The sequence below is a fragment of the Apis florea genome, unplaced genomic scaffold (assembly GCF_048593485.1).
Source record: "Apis florea isolate Af1SG1 unplaced genomic scaffold, ASM4859348v1 contig_2272_pilon, whole genome shotgun sequence".
In the NCBI taxonomy this organism is placed as follows: domain Eukaryota; kingdom Metazoa; phylum Arthropoda; class Insecta; order Hymenoptera; family Apidae; genus Apis; species Apis florea.
In genome coordinates, this window is record NW_028256549.1 from 8,053,039 (window position 1) to 8,072,172 (window position 19,134).

Genomic DNA, 19,134 nt, shown 5'->3' on the forward strand with positions numbered 1-19,134 from the left:
ACGCACATCCTCACGCATATCCGAAGAAAGGGATCAAGGACGGTGGTTGAGCGCCACTGTCACCTGGACAGGTTGGCGATGTCGAGAGGGCGAGAGGGTGAGAGAGTGTGGCGAGAGGGAGAGCCGGCTCGGTCGGTGTGACGAGAATAGAGGCATGTTATTGATTATGGAAAAATACCCTTGGCTCAGGGGCGGAAAGAGAGGGTCGCAGGGGTGGTCGGCACCCCCTCATCTTCGAACCACGGTTCCCAGCCGGTGTCATGGCTACTGTACACCGTGCATTCTCTCCGTCTGTCATCCTCCTCCTCCTCCTCCTCCTCCCCCCCCCTCCCCCCTGTCGTGTTCTTCGCTCGCCGCAACACAGCCTTCCCTCTTCCCCGCCCGCCGCCTAATCACCCCCTCCGCCGCGTGCTGGGGATCGTCTGACAGTATGACGTCATAATAACGATATGTCCTTGTCGGCTATTACCCTCTTCGGGGGTTAGTCGATAAGCCAGATCGGCAAACCCGCTTATCGCCAAAGGATACGCATCGTTTTCCTATCGTAACGGGGAACATCGATTTTACGACCAGTTGCTTTCGCGAGAAATGGAGATTCCTATGGAGCCTAGTTTTTTTTAGGTGATGATTTTTGAGGTGATTCTCGGAGAAAGTGTTTTTTAAATAAATTGTGTTGTTATGGCTGGTATGTTAGTTTTGAGATGTGAGAAGGAAAGATCAGGGAAACAATTTATTTTGAACGATTAGTTTATTGCGAGATTTTTGCACGATTGAAATATTTTCAGTTTTGGAATATATAGTAATTATTAAGATTATGATGTTTGATGAGAAATGAGATTATCGTGATGATTTTTGGATAATGGAAATAGTTGATTGTAAATTTTTATATTAATTTGTGCAATTGTAATTATTCTGGTTGAATTATGGAGAAGAGAATTATAAGAATGTATAAGATGAGATTATTTTAGATAGTTGTTAATATTTTGCATACTTTAATGTTCAAGTGTATATAAGTGAAATATTTTATTAAAAAAAAAAATAATAAAAAATTCACTATTTTTTTGGACAAAGAACAAATAATAACAGCTGTATTATTCTTTAAATGACTGAAGTTATCGATGTTTATGTCGATTTCACGATGTCACGAATAGATTCTTTAGTTGACATGACTTTCTTCTATTCTTAGATAATATTGAACAGAATGAATCGTATTATCTTGATTATAGGGAAGAAGTTAGAATTGAAGATTAGATGAATGGTTTTGTTTGCTTATAAATTGAGATAGACTGAGATTGTTTAAAAATGATTGCAGTAATCGTTTATTTTCTTTTTCTCGTACTGGATATGAAATATCATATATTGCTAAATAAACTAGTTTAATGGCATATTTAAAATAGAAATTATTCGAATATATAGGAGATTATTAAGAACTATTTATATTCAAAAATTTTTAACACTAATTTCTAACATTTTTGATTTCAATAATTCTTTAATAATGTAAATTTAAAATCTAAATCAATAAAAAAATATCAATAAAAACAACAATTGATACAGTTGATTTTTCATGAGAAGATATAAAATTTTTAGTTCAATCTTAAATAATTATGTATAATTCTATACATCATGCAAATATAAAAAAAAAAAGATTAAATCTACAATTCTTATTCATCACAATCTTTAATCTTTTTATCCATCTACTATCAAAAATCAGAGAAGCAAAAATTCAAACATAAGAATTGTTAAAGAACAATTGTTAATTCCCTTATATAACAAGTATATAAAAATACACATAAATTTATAATCGTTGTCCCTAAAAAGAATTCTTAGCTCTTCATTCGTCTCTGAATCCTTTGAAAATCCAAAGAAATAAAAATTAATCCAAGAAGCAAAAATTCAAAGATAAGAATTGTTGAAGAGCAGAAATTCCCTATATATAACAAGTATATAAAAATACATATAAATTTATAATCCTTTGAAAATCCAAAGAAATAGAAATTAATTCAAGAAGCAAAAATTCAATCATAAGAATTGTTAAAGAGCACGAATTCCCTATATATATAACAAGTATGTAAAAATACATATAAATTTATAATCGTTGTCCCTAAAAATAATTCTTCATTTGTCTCCGAATCCTTTGAAAATAATAAATAAAAATTCACGCGTGAGAGCCTCCATCCAATCTTTAAATACCATCGTCCAATAAAACCTATTCAAAACAACCATTAAAAAATCGCCGCACCGTCGAGCACATTCACGGGACTTCTTGATCCAGCTGCTCTATCGTAATCGCGTTAAAAGGCCTCTTCGTTAGGGAGACAAGCGGCTGCGCGGCAGGTAATATTCTTAGACCGCGTTATTTTCTTAAGCCGAACGACTACCTTGGCTGAAGCGTTTCCCGGTAGTGATTATTCTCGTTTTTAAATAAAAAACCACTTGCTCAACATCGTTAAATCATCCCTACTTACAACCCCTCAATTTCTAATGGAATTCTAGGAAGAATGGAAGGAAAAAGAAAAATGTTGATGTCTTTTGTCGCGTAGACACTTCTTTTAAAATTATTAATTTAGCAAATTTTTAATTATAACTTAAAAAATAATTTTATTGAATATTAGATTTAGGACATAAGTATGTTAATACTAGTTTATAGGAAGTAAAAAACTGTTAGAGTAAATGTTACATAGTTCCATTTTGCAATTGCATTTTTCAGATGCGCTAAAATGTATATACAGATTATGTTGATATCATTTAATTTTATCTTATGATATTTTCTAATTTATTTCTAATTTTTTTCAAAGTTGTAATGAGAGTCAAAATGGAAGACATGTTATATATGCACATACAATATAATTATAATTACATAAAATATTTTTATTCTATTCTTATTAATAAATATTTGGATGGATAATGTTATATTCTAAACTTATCTTAATTATGCAATAACCGATAAAAAAATTTTCAAAAATGAATCTCAATTTATCGCTTTTTATCACACATTCCATCCCCAAAACTTACTTTTCTCCATAAACAAAAAAACTGAAGAGAGTGAAGAAACGATTCATCGTGTAAAAATAGGATAATCCATTAAAATAACAAATAAGAGGAGAAAGGAAATTTTCCAACCAATTTCTAGCCTACACCTTCGATAATAAATGAAATACCATCGTGATACGGACGCGACACGTTGAGAGAAGGCTTATTAAATTCAACCCTCTCTGACATGGAACGAATGTTTCCTCGTCGTCCGCGGAAGATCCTTAAAATAGAATTAAAAGCTTGCGTGCAGTGTTGTTTAATCGACTAACACACGCCCTTGCCGGTGTTCGTCGACCCTTTTGGGGTCGGCTGACAGTTTTGACGTCATAACCGTGCCCCACACCCGCTACTCTTGTTGCCGTGCTGCACTCGGAGCCCCTGGAGCCGGTAAAGCAGACAGGCATTTTTACCGGCTGAGAAAACATCCCTTAGGAGCGAGACGCGTTTAAAAATTTCTGCCTTACTACCCCCGGGCTGGGGAGGGGGGAGGGGGAGAAGGGGGCAGACGACGATTGTTAACCGTAGACATGGTCGATGGGGATGAAGCAGCTATGAGGTGATTATTTTTATTTTCTCTCCTCTTGTTTTGTTTTTCTTCTACTGTTTTTGCTCGAAAGGAATTTGCGTCTTATGATTAACAGAATTATTTCTAGTAATTTGTAATTAGTTTCTCTTTTAGTTTTATTTAATTGTATTTAATATTTTTGAACGACGCTTTGAATATACGTTCGTCGTGTTAATTATTATAATTCGTAATTACTTTTTTCAAAATATCTACATACTGTAATTTCGTGTTATTACACGTACAATAATTTACGAATTAATTTTTTCTCGTCGTATTCCTTTCTTCGTATAAACAAATTTAAAGAAAAATATAAATAACTTGCGGTTGATTTTTTTATTATCAAGAGATATTTTATATATCGAAAATCATAAAGTGGCTGTTTACTATCTCGTCGCAGAGAGTGCCAAAATTCGGAAAACGGAAATAACTTTCCAACCAATACTACACATACTACACTCCGCTTCCAATCAACAATCGAGAATTTATTACCCTTCCTACAATACCCTTGCAAATTGAGCGAGGTCCCATGGCACGGCCAATTTATCGCGCGAATCCGTGCCAAGGCCTGGCCGTTGTAATTATCATTGTTCGAGCACCCTTTAAGACAGAAAGGGAAGGGGGGGGGATGATGCGTCGAAACGCAAGTCCAATTTCGCGGCCCCTTTTCGATAAGATCCGGGTATGCTCCAATTTCGAGCTCGTTATTATGCGCTGTAGCGAGTTGAACAGGTCGACAGTCCTGGGTGGACAGAGTTAAATCTGTTTCTGAAAGGGGTGGGGCCACGCCTCGCTATCCGATGCCCCTGAATTCTGCCTCTCACGTTCGCTAATACGCACGGCTTGTTCGCGCGAGCAACTGGAGAACACGAAGGAAACTCTAACTGCAGGAAGGTGGATGAGGAGGAGGATTCAGGGTGGTGAAGACGAGTCACCCCTTAATCTTCATTAAGCATCCCTTAACTGTTCGCGGCTCCTCGGGCGATAATTCTCCGCCGTTTCTCTTCGCGCGACAAATGGCTCCTCTTTTCCGATTGGGGGAGGGGAAAAAAAAAAAAAAAGAAAAAAAAGAAAATAGAAATCTTCGCTGGGTCATGCCGCGTCTTTGAGTCGTCGCATAATGGAAATATTTGCTGCGAAAAAAATAATTTTTGCGAAAATATAGTAGCAGAAGAGTAACAATTTAAACTTTGAACTAATAAAGTAAAATTTTTATATTATAATTTTAAATTGGTGTTTGACATTATTGAAATCACAGCAGTGACTTTAGAAAATTATTTATTGAATTAAATTATAATGGTAAACGAAAACAATAGTGATTGTAATTAAAAATTGAATTAGAAATTATTCTATATCATAATTTCATTTAATATTACATTATAGATTGTGATATTTGAATACAAGTTATACAGTGAAGAATAAAATTAATAATAACGAGTTTGATAAATAAGATTATTGTGAGAAAATAAAAATCTTATTTATTGCTTTTCTTCATTGCAACTTTATTAATAATTGTATAATTAATTAATAATAATAAAAGCAAATAAATAATTTTATAATTTGTTTAAAAAGGAATTAAAGAATCATTTTAAGAATCATTAAAGATAATTTGAAATAATTTTTTTTTATCAAAATATTAATGAGATATATTTAAACTTATTTTTTTTAATTGGAATATATCATAGTATATTTACTTTATTAATTTAAACTATTATATCCATATCTTCAATTTACATCTTAAAAAGAAAAGTAAATGGTTTTTAGAAGTAAAATATCTCTGTTGCTGAAATTTTAATGGACTCTTTGAGTTCCTACAGACGCAGCATGTTCAATTTTTTTCTATTCTACATACTCTTTATGATAAATTCACTGGGTAAAATAGGTTATGTACTTTTGCTTGGAGAATATCTCTTTGACCGGAAGAATATATATTTTTGAATGATGAAAAAGAAGGGAAAAGAAACTATTATTGTAAGAATTTGCTTTTACAGAAAAAGTAAAAAATAAATATCTTTAATACGAAAAAGTTTAGAAAATTTAGAAAATTTTTCTATCTACGAGTCTTTAATACGTGAAAAAACTTTATAGTTAAAAATTGCAAAAATTTAATAATTCCATCTGTAAAATTTCTTAACATTCATTTACTAATCATTGATTGTAAGTTGTTTATTAACCATTAATTGTAAAATAGCTATGTAAATAAAATTCGTTAAACTTCTTTCAAATTCTGTGAAATTTTATCATTAAAATTTCACTAATTATAACATTCTATAACTTGATAAAATTCACTCAAATTCTAAAGAAAAAAATTCTCTAAGATTTCATTGCTAAAATTCTGCAAAGTTTTAAATTTCAAATTTCTATCGTCAACATTTCTCAAAATTTCTCAGAAACTTCATTCGTAAAATGTTCCCAGGATTTACCAAAATGTTCCATTTCTAAAATTGAGCAAAATTCCATCATCGAAATGTCAATGAAAAATCCTTGGAAAGTAAAATCTTTCACGAGAAATCCAAAACGTCAACGACCAAGCATCTCGTTTTCGACGACCTCCTTCGCACGTATCATAACGTTTACCACCATTATCCATACACGTCGGTTGGCTTTCCCAGAAATCCCTCCCTGACAACACAAAACCGACAGAGACCGACCACCCCCTCCGCGAAACAGCGTTATTGCTTTTCCATTTCGCACGTTCCTCCCTCTTTCAAAATAGCGGCTATTCGACCCCAACGACTCGCTATTTGTCGCGGTTCTCCTCCAGATTGGATTCTCCCTTTTACAAATTACGCTTTCTCGAAATCGACGGGAACGGAGATTCATGCTGTCGCGGGCCTCCACGCTAGCCATCGTCCTAAAAGCGAACTCCGATCGAACACGGAAATCGTTTCACGTGGAAAATTCCACGATACTTTTCTTTAAGAAATGGGAAACCTCGTTTCCGTGGCAGTCGATGCCAATTGATGGCACTGTTAAATTGCCAATGCGGTAAAGCTAATAAAGAAGGGATGTGAAATCAATTGGAAATGATTTTTCGGATGATTGATGCTACTCTTGATTATTTCGGTTGTTCAAAGTTTTCAATATTGTTTATTATCCATGGATTAGGGAACAGTCGAATAAATATATCTCGTTCAAATGAAAATGTAAAAGAATTGCAAAATAAATAGAAAAAAGAAATAAAAAAAATAGAGATAAATAAGAAATTATTAATAATGGAAGATGTAAACAAATTTTAATAAAATTCATCAATAATAACGTAATTTTTATCATCTCGTTTGGCTGATATAGAACTTTCTTTTTATGACAAAAATGCTATGCACAATGCCATATCTTTTTAAAAAATCTTAAAATATAACTTTGCATTTGAAAATAAATATACTTTGTTATAACAAATTATATTTACAAAGCTTGTTTCAATAATTTGATCTTTTAATTTCAATGAAATTTGATTGATTGAATGAATTTGACGTTAAAATTGTATAATATGTACGAGTATAATCAAAATTTTATCGGTAAATGGCTAACGAAAAATACAATATTCTTCCTTTTCTTCTTTACATTTATATCCAAAAAATTCATCTGTAGATTTATCGTTTTCTTTGCCTATTCATGATTGATAAATAAAGTTATCAATAAAACGAATGATTAACCAGAAAATATATGCAAATTTTCTACAATACGATTTGTCCAAATTTTATACATATCTTGTGTATATTATATATACACGTTTAATCAAAAATTTCGGTTGCAATTATTGCATTTAACATACGGACCTGTGCCAAATTTCATTCAGAGAATCACTATTTCTAAAATAAAAATCCTAGCTCGTCATTCACTTCAATATTAACGAAAACGAAGAGAGAAAAATCTATTCGTCCCATCACGAACAAAAGTAAAATCCAGCCGGAAGATCTCGATCGAGAAAAAAGGCTGAACCAGCCCTCGAAACCATCAATTTTTCAACTGATCTTTGCTCAAGAGGGCACGAACGAAAAAAAAAAAAAAAAAAAGACGCTTCAGATTGGTTTTTCTTCTCCCTCGCGCCTTTCCACGACAGCCTCGTCTAACTGCCTGGCCTTGATCCGTGCAAGGTGCGAGCCACCGTTAGGATAGCTATCATGCGACACCAACAACACCGTGGAGAAACGTGGAAATTCCCCGTTTCAGAGGGGGAAGGATGAAAGAAGGAAGGAAGGAAGGAAAGAAGGAGAGGGACGAAGCAGAGAGAGTTCGAGAAGCGTTTACCGACATCTCAGAGGCCAACGAAGACCCTTTTCTTCTTATCGTCGCCCCCCCCCCCCCTCCTCCCCCCTTTCTCCTTCTTCATCTCTCTTTTTCTCGTCGGGGAGCACAATGGCGAAACGGGGAGCTGCAGAATGCAGCTAAGGGCTGAGTGCTCGTTGCTGCTACAAGACACTCTCTCCGGTGAATAGAGAGAGATGATGCTAGGCACACAGAACCACATACGTACGCCAATGTTTGAAAGTTTGGAAGCTTGGTCATATTTCTTTTGCTTTTGAAATAAAAATATATTTTGTAAATATTATTGAATGTATAATATTTATTATAATTACTTTAATAATAAATACTTATTGATTTTAGAACGGGCAAAAAAGATAGAATATTTAAAATTTGTCGTTAAAAGAATAAAAATAATCATTCTTATAAAGTTTTACAAATATTGTATTACATAATATATATATATATATGTATTAACTTTTAGATAATCAATTATAAAGAAATTGAATACAAATGTATGTGTATATCGGTTGAGATTATTTATTAGATTATAAACAATTGAAATTTGCGTTCATGAAACGAAATCTTATTCTATCTCATTTCATTTAACTTATAATTTAATTTTTTTGCTTATAATTAATATCACAAATATTAACTATATATTATTTTATTATTGTATTCTTTGATTGTAGTTATGATTAAATGATCTAACTCTAACTGAACTCTTTTCTTGAGCTATACTTCAATTATAAACAACTATAAACTAACGAGAAAAGATACATATCCTACTTGTTATTCCAAAGTATTTATATGTCACAAATGGACACACATCTACATATAACAAACTCTGAATGTAAAAATATTTCAAACTTCTTACAATCTTAAAAATAACTGTCAAGAAACATAAACTCTTAGATGAATAAGTTATCTTAAATGCATATATGTAACTATCCAGTTCCAAGTCCAGGACCAAATGAATGAAATTAAAAGTTACGTTCGTACAATGCAAATCAAGTTCTACTGCAAACGAGCTTAATATATCTGATATTTCTGTTTAAAATTCCTTACTGTTTCCAAACTTTTTGACCGTAATGTAGATACTATGGTACGTATAAGAATGGAGGGTACACACGTTTCGTCGAACAATGTGCTTTTCGTAGCTGCAAAAAAGAGTAGTGGAGGGGATAGAGAGAGTGGGTGAGGCGTAAGTGAGATGGAGAGAAAAAAACGAGAAAAATGAGGGCAGCGAGGGAGGCGAGACACGCGAGGATGAGAGAAGGAAAGGAAATGGATGGACAAGGAGAGAGAGAGCGCGCGCGAAGGAAGCGCGGAGACGCCGGGCGTCGCGACGCCAGTTCCCACCATGAGTAAAAAGTACTATCATCCTTTTCGACTATCCCTCCTTCGTTTTGGTTCTACTCATCTCTCTTTCTGTTTATTTCTTTCCATCCTTTTTTTGTGCGTTCTCCTCGACATTTGCCTATTTGTCTAGCCAAGAAAGATAGGGGTGGAAGAGAAGAGAGTCCTCTTCCTCTTGTCGTGACTGCTTTTTGCAAGTATCTTTCTGCATGCTTCTTACTCCTCTTCCTGTTGAAAAGTTTCAAATCTTTCTTGGACCTTTCTTGGTCTTGTTTCAATTTTCTTTCGTATTGAGTTTGGAGTTTCTCTTTGTCGGTGATCATTGTAGCTGTCGAAGATAAGTGTCGTTTCGAGTTATCACTTTTGAATGTTATTTCGTTATTAGACTATAGATTTTTATGCGCTCGAAACAAGTTCAAATATATTACATTCGTAGTATTCAAGATGTATGTCAAATGTATGTAGTATTTACAAAATTTACAAGTAATTTTATTATTACAAGTAATTTTGTATTTAAATTTATATTCATATTTTTGGACAGACTCTTTGAAGAGTCCTTTCTAGAGTTTAAAACAATTAATGAATTGATTTGTTTTATTTCTCATAAACATAATAATATTTTCTGTATTTTGGATATTTTATTTTTTTGAATGTCACATATATTCTTACATTTAAATTAAAATCAGAAGAGTAGAAACAGAATGCAGTGGCAATTTAACAGAAATAAAAAAAAAAAACCCACTTTATTTCTCTGTGTCTCTTCTTTATATAACTTAATAAATAATCTAGAAATCGAAAAATGATGTTTTATTCTAGAATCGATCCTCTAAAAATATTTTCATATTAATATTCTGTATAATTGTAATATTAAAAAAGTTTTCTCATATTTTTTTGATAAATTGTTATCATTTATCTAATGCTTCAATATCATATTGGATATCCTTTTGATCTCTCTACAAATAAACTATTTAGAGAATTTTTCTAGCTTTCAATATTATATCGTGATCAAAAGTTCGAAATATATGATTAAATTTACTTATAATCAATTCAAGTAAAAATCTAATTATTATATTATTTGTAACATTATGACACAAATATAGGTTTTTTCACACTTACTTTTACACTTGTTTTACACTTTTATACATTATTTAGTTTATTGAAAATGGACAAAAAATTTATAACAGAATCAAATGATAATAGATGATCGTAACATTGAAAAATATATCCTTAAATTCTTGTATACGATAAAACTCCAATAATTCAATGATAATTTATCCCAACGTCTGACGAATATTATTTCTAATCGTCGCAAATTCTATTTCATATATAGATATTCTTAATTCTTGAAATAAAATAAAAATATAAAATTGATAATAATATATAAAAGTTTGAAATCAATCGAAATTTAAGCAACGATACTACTTGACAAACCTACTGACACTTTCTTCACATTTTTTTTTTCACTCGTTCAAAATTATGTTTCCTCTATTTTCCTCGGAAATCCTGTATATACGTGCACGTGTATGTGCGAGGGCAGAGAGACGTCCTCGTTAACTATCGTCGAAGCGAATAAAAGAACTGGTCCTCGCATTGGAGAACGGATCGTTACGTCGCGTCGTTGGGAAAAAGCGGTCTAATGGACAGAGCGGTTCCGATAATACGCTCGACGAATTAATTCGCTGTCGTCTACGTCGTCGTTCGCTCGATTCTTCCCGCGTTTTACGCCAAAGTCCTCCTCCTCATCGCCTTCACCCGCTGTCTTCGATTCCTCACGGCTCCTCCTCCTCCTCCTCCTCTTCCTCCTCTTCCCCATTCCTTGGTCCCGATGGAAATGAACCGACTTAATGTCGAATCTTCGTCGACGAGTACTTGCGTCGAACGGCGTCTCGTTTACGGGAAACTGTGTTAACTAATGGAATTCAACCGGCGAACAATGGACGATCGACCGTAACCGGACGCTGACGTTAAGTGCTCGCAAAGATCGTCCTGGACCGGGATGCCCTTTGAGGATTCTGCTGCGGATTCTGGAATAGGTGGATCTAGAGCTGGCTGTTCTCGAGCTTGCTGTTGTGTGTGTATGTATACAATGAAATTGTGTGCAATGCAGATGGCCCGTGAATGCTGAAGTAGTTGGTGAATAGGCGATGTATTGAGGATGTGTTTTGTTGGCGGTTTTTGGTCGAGATAATAATAATATTTAGATCGATGAAGTTGTTTCGTTGGTTTATTTTAATATTTTATTTTTGTTGTGTGCGAGGTCTAGAAAATATGGAGAATGTGGAGATTCTCGTTGATTGTATGTTATGAGAAATCTATATATGAGAATATGTATAACATAAAATTGGAATTGTATATATGTGTATTGTGTTAAAATCTGGAAATAATTTCTAATTAATGGATATAGTAGTAAAGCATAGTTTATGAGAATCTATTTATAAATTTATAAAACAATTTAATTGTATAATTATAAATTTATTATTCTGTTATAGATATATATTCTTTTTTGTTTTAAACATATTTTTCTAAAATCAATCACAGTTATCAATTTAACCGATATTATTTCCTCTAATTTTCCTATTATTAATCCTGTACTGAAATAATATATTTAAAATTACAAAAATTTCGATACGAAAAATAGTGTCTCTAAATTCTAAGTAAATTTTTTATTTTATTATATTATTATCTTAAATATATATAATATAATATAAAGTATATTTTATATATTTGTTACAAAATAAAAGGACATGATGATGATAATTAGATGAATTCCTATTATAATGAACAATTTAATTATATAAATCTATTTTGTAAATATTTTGTATAAAAGTAATCCCACTATAATATTAATGCAACATTATATCTTTCATTTGCATATACATCATTTTATTTCAGCGACACTTTCAAAATTAATTATCCTTTATTCCGAGAAATTTCTCGTGTAAAAAGCATAACAAGTATAATTTATTCACACATAATTGGAGTTACCGACGATCGATAAAGTTTATTGTTTTCACGTGTTTACGATTTCGTCAAGGCTCGGTGCGATACCCGTTCTTGGGAACGATCGCGTTGCACACGATTCGGTATCGTGGTGTGTACACAACTTGGATCCCATGTGTACAAGTACCACGGTCAATTGACCTCGTTCTCGTTCGTACGTCGCGGCACGACTGGAACGCGACAAGCGAATGTCACCGATTGTGGCCCGTGTAAAGAGTTACACATGTATACAACGCTTAAATAGTATATCTGCCGCATTCGATGACTTCTCTTGCTTTCGTTTATTCGATTAAAGGATCGACTAGTGGAGTAATGTAATTTTTGCATATGATATGATTATTTATTATATTACTCCATTAAGTCGATAATTTTAAATTTAACCTATTGATAGTTAATTTTTTGATTGAAAATACATGTAAAATCAAATTTTTATAAACACGATTAAAGAAAAGAATTTTTTGAAGAAATAATTAGTACATTTTTAAACATCGTGTTGCAAATATGTTATAAAGTATACTTTGGATTATAAATATTTTGCGTCTTTTTGTAAATTTTTATATATTCAAATTTTATGCAAATGTATAGATATTCCTATCCTTTTTAATCTAATTATGCTAATTATTGTATAATTTTAACCAATTTTTACAATTCTACAATCAAATTTAAAACAAAAAAGGAAAGTATTTATATTATGATATTTATATTATGATTGTATTTTTTTTAAATTTGTATAAAACATTTTACAATAATTTTTTTTTTTAAGTTATTTTTCTCTATATTGCGTTATTTAAGCGTTAAGATTAAAAGTTTTAATATTAAAGATTCAAAATTATTCGATATTGATCTTAATATGATTATAAATGTTTTAAGAAAATTCATAAAAAATATTTATTAATCCTGTTTATGTTTCTATAATTAAAATTTCTGAAATTTTACAAAGATTCTAAAGATTAATATTCATTGATCATTTATCGGTTTCATTATTAAAAATTTTATTGTATTGAAAAAATATTTTTAGTTTCGTCGTACAGAACAAAATATCTCCCAATTTCAATGAATTATCGATATGTCATATTATCTTTTGGAATAATAAATTTTAAAAAATTTACATTTAAACTTCTTTCATTCTAAGAAATTTTAAATTATGTATACGCATATACTTATGATAGATAGATATATTTATATGCGGTATATTTAAATAGAAACGATGCAAGAATCTTAGCACGAATATCTCGTATAAAAAGATATACGTGCATTTACATTCATGTGTCTAGTCTTATCTATTCTTATTTCGCATTACGAGAAATGTATTCGATTCTTTATCGACTGATAGAAAAAAAATTGTCAAGGAATGTCTGACTAATCAATTAAATTGAGGTTAATAGCTTTGTTTCTGAAAAAGCTAAAGGGTAATTATTCATTCTAAATTATTTAAGTAAATTTCCAATCCGTAATTGTTGATCCAGTAATGCGCTCGACTAGAACGAATGTTGCAACGAATGTCATTGATTTCAGACTATGGATTGAATCACAATTAGAAACATGTCTAGCATAATTTTGAAATATTTTTCCTTTCAGCGAACAATTATCAGAAGTTCGATTATATTTAATATTTTTATGATTAACTAATAAAAAGCACAAAAGAATTAAGAGATTTAAAATTTGAAATTTTGATTATTATTGATTTATTTATTTTATTATGAATTTTCAATTATCATCTGATGAATTTAAATAGATATTGTTCAAAAAATGACATGTGTCAAAAATTAGGAAAAACGAATTGAATTATTGATGAAAATATATAAAAATGTTAAATTGAAAATTTACAATTTGAAAACTTATTTACAATAGTAAAAAATAATAATAGCATTCTTTCGTATCAATAATTCGAAAATTTTGAGTTTTTCACTCTTGCAACGTGTCTAACAAGATACGTCTAATATGATTTAAAGTATATATATTTTTTTAATGTCATAATTGAACAGTTTGTCATTTATTTCAAAAAAGAAACGAAGTAAATAAATACATTAAACAAAAATTTTTTATAATTATTTCCATCAACTTTTACAATTTCTATTTTTATTTCTATATGAAATTCATTATGATAACAATGTTTTATAATTTCTATTTAAAATAATTAAATGATAAGTCAAAAAAAAAATTAATTATAAAAAAATACCAATACCATGTATGTATAATATAAAGACAATGCAAAGATAAATGATAATGCTATTGGCAAAAAAATTACTTATACATGTATAGTAATATAATAATATTAAAATATATAATGAACTATATTATTATAAGATAGTGTTTATTATGAATAAAAATTTATGTTATTATATTTTTGTATTATGGTGTGTAGAGTAGGTTGCCAAAATAATGATTTAATTTATCGACTAAACTAAATTTTATCAAAAATTTTTAAATTATACAAAATCACTTTCAGAAAAAAATTAATTTTCTAATTGATAATTTTTTAATTTTTTAGTATTTAAAAATCTACGCTATTTTTTTAAGCAAAACTTACGGGCTTTTAAATTCGGCACAGAAATTCAAACGGAAACTTTAATTATTTACTAATTAATTTATTCGAATGCTAATTTATTCGAGTGTTTTAAATATGGAATTATTCCCAAAGAAAGAAGTTTTACATAAAAATTACATTAATTAGTTGGGGGATAAGTTTAGAGAGGCAATTATTTGAAATCGATTTCGAGCATACAATCGCGGCTGGCAATAATTAAAATTGCGACATAGCAATTCGAATGATTAAGGGGCACATGGTGCGCAATTATCCCTTGCTCCTACCAAAAACGAGATAAATAACCATAGACGATATAAATTGCCATGGATGTGCAGGTGTCCATGTTGTTGCAAGCAATTTCCAACATAAATCTGTTGGAAATCGTCATGTGGTCGCGAGAAAAATTGTGTCCTTACGATTTTATTATATGAGACCATCGATATGAAAAATTTATATTATCTTTTATCTGATATAACGATTATTTTCGTCATCGTATTTTAATTTATAAAACCACAAAAAAGTTTTGAGATTTTGAATAATTGAAAGAAATAAAACAGTTGATTTCGCGAATAATATAAAATATCGATTATTTGAAGTTTGATTGCTTAAATGATCGATTATCTGAACACGGTGTAAATATAATGTATATTTAAATTAGCGTATCTAATAATATTTGCATTCTAGAAATTTTATTACATTCTAGAAACCTGGGATAGTACTTAAAAATGATTGATTTAATTTTTTGTTTAATTCATTTTTTTTTTTTATCAATTTCCTTCATATATAACTTTATATAACTAAACATTCATATTTGAAAACAATTTTTAATTTTTATTTGCTTCATAATATCAAGAGTAGTTTTATTACGTAACGTAATAACATTTTTCCTCTTGTAATATTTTTTTTCCTCTTTTTTTGCTTTTATCGAATAGAAATCTTTTGGCTCGAATAAAATAGTGTATCGTTGATTCATTGTAATTCATCTCTAGCAATTTAATCGAGGTGTTGGATATTTAATTTTCAAAATTCTGTAATTAATTAATCAAAAATAAAATTCTGAAAAGATAGAAATAAATTCAAAATTGTCGATACATTCAATACATGCAATAAAACTTGTGATAAATAGCTTTCAAAATTGTATAATATTTTAAAAGTGTCACATAAAGCAAAAAGTTAAAGATTTTTAAATCATAATTATAGCATATATCGTACTTATATTTATATTTTAAACACTTCATGTAAAATTTATTATTTATCTTTTTTTTTTCTCTGTATAGATTGTAGTAAGATTAGAAAGTCAAAGTATATTTAAAACTAGGAATTATATTTAGAAAATTGACATTAGAAATCATATTATATTAAAAATTGTATTAAACATGATGAAATAACTTGTTTACTAAATTTTGCAATGAAATAATATTCCACAATCTGTTTAATGATATAATATTTCTAATATATATTAATATTTCTATTTTAATATTTCTAATAATTAATATAATAAGTTTGATTTTCTTACAATTAATAATTTTGTACAGACATTTCTAAAACAATATTTTTAAAATTTTTAAAAAGTTAATTTGTTGCGTACATTTATATATATTTTCTTATGTTTATATTTACGATTTATTTATTGTACAATTATAATATAATAATTATCCATTAATAAAAATATTCTGACGAAGCAATAATTTATTATCTTAATTTTAATGTCAATTTAATTACCATTTGCATTAATTCAATTCTTGTTTGTTTTAGCCATATCTTTATTTAATTATTATTTTCCATCATAAATTCATTTAATCCCATTTAAGCAGAAAATCAATTAAATTCGTCGTACGTATTTCCTTATTTCTTGTTTTGATTGAATTTATAATTTCTTAATTTATCTTCATTTTTATTACAATTAGTCATTCAATTAATTCAAATAAAATGAACTTCATCGAATCTACCTCTTACATCATCTCAACCCTCATACATATCGCGCTCGTTTTAACTCCCCATTCATTTCAACGAAATCCACTTGTTCTTGACTCATTACTATTTCCATTGCATTATTAAATCCATTGGAAATGTATGTCACAGTTACATGAATTCTACTCCTATTCATTTTAACTTTTAATTCATTATTACCTCTATTATTAAATCTATTGGAAATGTATGTTCAAGTTACGTCAATTCTATTTCACTTCATATTAACTTTTAATATATTATTACCTACATCAAAATTCCATTCATATTCATTCTACACATGATATATTCGTTCTATTTGACTAAATAGAAAATTAGTTACATCAAATTTTGAAATTTAGACAAGACTTAATTTTTAATTCATCAAACATTAAAATTGTAAAAATTATGTGAGAAAGCAAAATAATAATTGAATTAAAAATTATTTATATTTAACTTATTGCAAATTTATATTGTAACAACTTTCATTACATATTCAAGTTTTATTCGTTTATTCTTAACTTTTTAACTTTTAGCAATTACACATATCTACTTAAATTTAACTTAGAGAACAAATCAATATATTATAAAATCCACGATAAATTCATCATCTATTGACTTGAGTTCTTAAGTTCATATTCGATTTATTCCGCATTTATTTTTTATTTTTTATTGATTCTAATGATAAAAAACATTTTACAACTTATTTTAAATTAAATTATCAATGAAACTTCAATTTTTATATTTCATCTGAATTCTCATTCTAATTAGAATTGAATATCTTTTATTTGAGTTAAAATAGGATATAAAAGAAACAAGTAATTATTTCAAATAATAAAATAAATTTGGTTAAGCTAGAAATATATATATATATAAATAACTGAAATTAAATTAAAATTTCATTTTAGATGAAGTGTATACATTAAAAAAATATGAAAAAAAATATAATCATTATTAAAATTAAGATGAAAAACTTTTTTAAAGGAATAGAAAATCGATTCCATTACAGAAAAATATATTTATCTTTTAAATATATTATTATTCAACTAATATCATTTAAAATAAAATAATATAGCATATACAAAATGTATAGAAAATGAAAGTTTTATAATTCATTTTAATAATATTCATTTTATTGTATTAAGATTGAAAATAATATGTTATCATATATATAAAATAATATCTATATAATATACCATTATAGTTAATTCGAAATTACTTCAATTCATTTGAATGCAAAATTATTTAAAATTACTTAAAATTGATATTACACGTATCTGTAGTAATCAATAAATGTTGCGCCTCTGAAACGAAGCAATATTTCAATTTATCTTTCGTTTTGATAAAATATGCAAAATTAATCTCTAAAAAATAATTTAAATACGCGATCGATTGAAGCAACAAATAGGAAAATAATTTATCCGTCAATACTATTATTCCGTCAAATAATATAAAATAATATACAGGGAGCGAAAAGTAAAGATGAAAATTTCATTTTTCGAGTGATATTATTCGAATAAAAATTTATTTCAATCCTGCCTAAAACGAGCACGTCCATAAAAATCGTACACCCGTTTAATTCCAACCGAATCAATTTCGGAACGGGATGCGAAAAAGTGGAAAACTATCCAAACAGGTGGAAAATGAATTTTTCCCCTCGCCAATTGTATCCGGGATCGTGGCGCATCGCGGACTGCCCCGTAATTACGCCGGTGGATTTCGACCGTGGAATTTATTCGTCGTTTATCGCCGGTCACCCGGTATATTAAACAGACGATCGTCTCGTTTTTCACCGAGGTGACGTTCGCGCCGCTCCACGATGATCTCGTCGACGATAACTCGCACAATCAAAATCCCGATTTCAACCGTGTCACCCCTTTCTCACGGACAAAAATCGTTTACGAGCGAACGTCGCGTTTTCGACATTTCTCGCTTCTTTCTTTCTCTCTCTCTCTCTCTCTCCCTCTCTCTCTATTCTCGATATTAGTCCAAAAAAACGCGTTCATAAAAGATTTTTTCGAGGTCCATGCATGGAGAATAATTATTTTCGATGAGAAAAATTGTGGATTTTGGAAGAATTATTGTTGAGAGAAATTTAGAACGGACAATGGTTATCTTGGGGAATTTATTTGGGGTGGATAAAGTAAGAACACTCGGACGGAATTAATGGGAACAAGTAACAATTTTGTATTTCGATAAGAAGGAGATGCTGGTTTTCTTATTAAGAGATAAGAATTTTTAGGGTTTAGTGTATTCTTTTAGATATTAGATTGGCGAAAATTGTGTTTACATACAATTCCAATAAATATTCGGATGTAATGATGTAATTTGAAAGACAAATATTCGGGGATATGTGTTTGTGTTATCGAATTAAAAATAAGTTTTAAAACTAATATTAAAGAAAATATTAAAGAAAAATGATAAAATCGCTATTATAAATCGTTTAGAGTACATGTAAAAATTC

The 19,134-nt window shown here is 29.6% G+C and overlaps 1 protein-coding gene across 5 annotated transcripts in view; it reads left to right on the forward strand.

Moving 5' to 3' along the window:
* Mxd (MAX dimerization protein) overlaps positions 1–19,134 on the forward strand; it is a 329,867-nt gene that overhangs the window by 262,454 nt on the left and 48,279 nt on the right. The window lies entirely within an intron of this gene.